This window comes from Sus scrofa, chromosome 6 (genome assembly GCF_000003025.6).
Source record: "Sus scrofa isolate TJ Tabasco breed Duroc chromosome 6, Sscrofa11.1, whole genome shotgun sequence".
Classification (NCBI taxonomy): Eukaryota; Metazoa; Chordata; class Mammalia; order Artiodactyla; family Suidae; genus Sus; species Sus scrofa.
In genome coordinates this window covers 156049887-156054300 of record NC_010448.4, presented here as the reverse complement: position 1 = coordinate 156054300, position 4414 = coordinate 156049887, and the positions used below count along the sequence as shown (strand labels likewise).

The 4414-nt window shown below is 41.8% G+C and overlaps 1 pseudogene; it reads left to right on the top strand.

Moving 5' to 3' along the window:
* On the top strand, positions 1402 to 4203 carry LOC110261222 (annotated as a pseudogene).

Here is a 4414-nt window from a genome sequence, read left to right as displayed (position 1 = left end):
TCAATTAAACTTTGACAAAGGAGACAGGAATATATAATGGGAAAAAGACAGTCTTTTCAGCAAGTGGTGCTGGGAAACCTGGACAGCTGCATGTTAATCAATGAAACTGAAACACACCCTCACACAATGCACAAAAATAAACTCAAAATGGCTTAAAGACTTAAACATAAGAAAAGACACCATCAAACTCCTAGAAGAGAACTTAGGCAAAACATTCTCTGATATCAACCTTACAACTGTTTTCTCACGTTAGTCTCCCAAAGCATCAGAAATAAAAGCAAAAATAAACCAATCTCATTGACAAGCTTTTGCACAGCAAAGGAAACCAATAAGAAAACAAAAAGACAACTTACAGAATGGGAGGAAATAGTTTCAAATGATGTAATGGACAAGGGCTTAATCTCTAGAATATACAAACTTATACAACTCAACAGCAAAAAAGCCAACAACCCAACTGAAAAATAGGTAAAAGACCTAAATAGACATTTCTCCAAAGAAGCTATACAGATGGCCAACAAGCACATGAAAAAATGCTCAACATCTCTGATTATTAGAGGAAGGAAAATCAAAACTACCATGAGATACCACCTCACACCAGTCAGAATGGCCATCATTAATAAGTCTACAAATTACAAGTGCTGGAGAGGGTATGGAGAAAAGGGAACCCTCCTGCACTGTTGGTGGGAATGCAAGTTGGTACAACCACTATGGAAAACAGAATGGAGGTACCTTAGAAAACTATATATAGAACTAGCATATGACCCAACAATTCTACTCTTGGGCATATATCCAGATGAAACTTTCCTTGAAAAAGATACATGCACCCGCAAGTTCATTGAAGCACTATTCACAATAGCCAAAACATGGAAACAACCTAAATGTCCATCAGCAGATGATTGGATTAAGAATATGTGGTATATATACACAATGGAATACTACTCAGCCATAAAAAAGAACAAATTAATGCCTTTTGCAGCAACATGGATGGAACTGGAGACTCTCATACTGAGTGAAGTAAATCAGAAAGAGAAAGATACCATATGATATCACACATCTGGAATCTAACATACAGTGCAAACAAACCTTTCCACAGAAAAGAAAATCATGGACTTGGAGAACACACTTGTGGTGGCCAAAGGGGAGGGGGAGGGAGTGGGATGGACTGGGAATTTGGGGTTAATTGATGCAAACTATTTCCTTTGGAATGGATAAGCAATGACATCCTGCTGTATAGCACTGGGGATTATATTTAGTCACTTATGATGGAGCATGATAATGTGAGAAAAGAGAATGTATACTTGTATGTATAACTGGGTCACCTTGCTGTACAGTAGAAAATTGACAGAACATTGTAAAGCAGTTTTAATGGAAAAAATTAAAATCATTATAAAAAATAATAAAAATTTTAAAATAAAAAAGATATATTTAAAACTGAAAAAAAATTTCAGGATTTAGGGGGACACCAAAAGTTTACATGATAGGCAAAAGAATGACCTCCCCCCAAAGGTGTCCACATCCTAATTCCAGAAACCTGTGAGTACATTACCTACCATGGCAAGAGAGACTTGGAAATGTGATCAAATTAAGGACCTTGACATGGGTCATTAAAAGTAGGAAAAGTTTTCCTTGGTGGTCAGTGGGAGATGTGACTGTATAAGAGTGACTAGAGATATTACTGAGCCACGTTGCTGGCTTTGAAGTTGGAGGAGCAGCCCGTGAGCCAAAAGATGTAAGTGACCATAGAAGTCAGGAAAGGCAAAGAAGCAGATTTCCCTGAGTGTCTGCAGAAAGGAATCCAACCCTGATGATACTTTGATTTTACCCTAGTGATATCCCAACAGCACATCTAACCTATAGGACTGTTAAAATCATCTATCTGTGTTATTTTAGGATGCTAAGTTTGTGATGATATGTTACATCAGCAATGGAAACCTTTACATTTACCTCCTACTCTTCTCTTCTGAAAATTACTTGAGGACATACTCTAGCAAAATGAAAAAAGTAAGCTAAAAAGAGAAATCTATGTGATGCAAGAAACAATGGAACTAATTCAGAAGTAAAATATAAAGCCAGATTTATAGCTGTGCAAAAAAATCTACCACGCATTCTGTCAAAATCAGGTTTTGGGGGGAAAAAAGGAGAAAATGACTTCTATTGCAAAATTATAAGACTAAGATGACAAATGATGTTAAATATATCATGAAAATGTATATTCTATAATTTTTCTCAAAGAGATTAGAATTTTGTGAAAATCAAAATTGTGTAAGGACATTATGATCCAAATGCACCTGATTTTAAGCAAGTGACTTAGAATAAGAAAAGATCATCCAGATCCAAGAATTGGAAGAAGAGAGGATTGTCTAAGCAGCACCTCTGGCCTTGCCTCTCCTATCCACACCTCACTCTCACAGCCTGCTCACCCTGCCACCTGCTTGGACCAGCAAGAGCCTGAAACCCACAAGAGCTGTGAATGCAACTCCAAAAAGAGAAGGGCTAAGGAGGGCTGCCTCATCAATACCGTTAATCTCATGTGGCTGGGAACACCTTCCACCATGGCCACCTCAACAAGCTACCACTTGAACAAAGGCATCAAGCAGGTGTACAAGTTCCTGCCTCAGGGCAGGAAAGTCCAAGCTACATCTGGATTGATGCTAAGGGAGAGGGATTGCACTGCAAGACCCGGACCCTGGATTCGAAGCCAAGTGTATAGAAGAGTTGCTTAAGTGGAATTTTGATGGCTCTAGTACTTTTCAGTCTGAAGGCTCCAACAGTGATATGTATCTGGTCCCTGCTGCCAGGTTTTGGGATCCTTCCCAACAAGCTGGTATTCTGTGAATTCTTCAAGTAAAACCGAAAGCCAGCAGAGACCAATTTAAGGCACACCTGTAAATGGATTATGGACATGGTGAGCAGCCAGCACTCCTGGTTTGGAATGGAGCAGGAATATGCTCTCCATGGGCACAGATGGGTACCCCTTTGGTTGGCCTTCCACCGACTTCCCTGGGCCCCAGTGTCTGTACTGCTGTGGTGTTGTAGCAGACAAAGCCTATAGCAGGGACATTGTGGAGGCTCACTACTGGGCCTGCTTGTATGCCCAGATCAAGATCAGGGCCACGAATGCCAAGGTCATGCATGCCCAGTGGGAATTCCAGATAGGACCCTGTGAAGGAATCGACACGGGAGATCATCTCTGGGTGGTCTGATTCATCTTGCATCGTGTGCGCGAAGCCTTCAGAGTGATCGCACCTTTGATCCTAAGCCCATTCCTGGGAACTGGAATGGTGCTGGCTGCCCCATCAGCTTTAGCACCAAGGCCATGAGAGAGGAGAAGGATCTGAAGTATATTGACGAGGCCATCAAGAAACTAAGCAAGCCTACAATCACCAATACCACATCCAAGCCTAAGATCTCAAGGGGGCCTGGACAATGCCTGGCGCCTAACTGGATTCCACAAAACCCACATCGACGACTTCTCTGCAGGCGTGACCAACCATGGCGCTAGCATCCACATTCCCCAGATTGTCGGCCAGGAGAAAAAAGGTTACTTCTAAGACCGATTCCCCCTTTCAGCTGTGACCTTTTTGCTGTGACTTTTGCGGAAGCTCTCATCCGCACATGCCTTCTCCACGAAACTGGCAATGAGCCATTCCCGTACAAAACTAAGTGGACTCAACTTGTACCCCTCCTACTTCTACATCCCGCCCCCACTTTCACCCCTCTCAACTGTTATAATAGCTATATTCAAAAGGCAGAATAGCAAGGTCTTTTTTTATTCCTCATGCCCAGTTAATATCTCTTGCTTTCTTTGGCCAGAAGAGAGGGCTCAAGTTCTTAATCCTTCACACACACACACACACCACACACACACCTTTTTTTTTTTCTCCTATCACTGAAGCTTTCTAGTACTTAGTGGGGAGGGAGGTTGGGAATCACAACTCCCGCTTCATTTCAGCAGGTGTGTTTGTCCAGTAGGCACAGCTATCTGGACGGAGAACACGGTATTTGTGAAGGGAAGGGGAGGACTTCCTCTGAGTGGTAGTTGAGTGGCGGTCAGGGGGCCTGACTCTGGTTGGGTTAGAATTTCCCTGCTCGGTGGAAGTTCCATTACTTATAAGGTTATAGCCAACTTTCTATTCGGTGTAAGAATTAGGGGAGAAGGAAGTGTGGGCAATCAGGCAGGAAAATGCCCTAGATCTGGTGTGCTGCTTCCCTGCCCGGGGCTAATGACGTGATAAGTTCAGCATAAATGGAGGGATAGCCCTACACTAAAAGAAATAGTTCTTATTGTTGGGTTCTCCATTTATAACACAAAGAAGAATAGTATTTAATATTTAAATGCAAAAATGAAAGGTTATATATGTGGGTGTGCAGGTAAATATGTGTTTTTTCCTAAGGGGGAAAAAACCATTTTGGT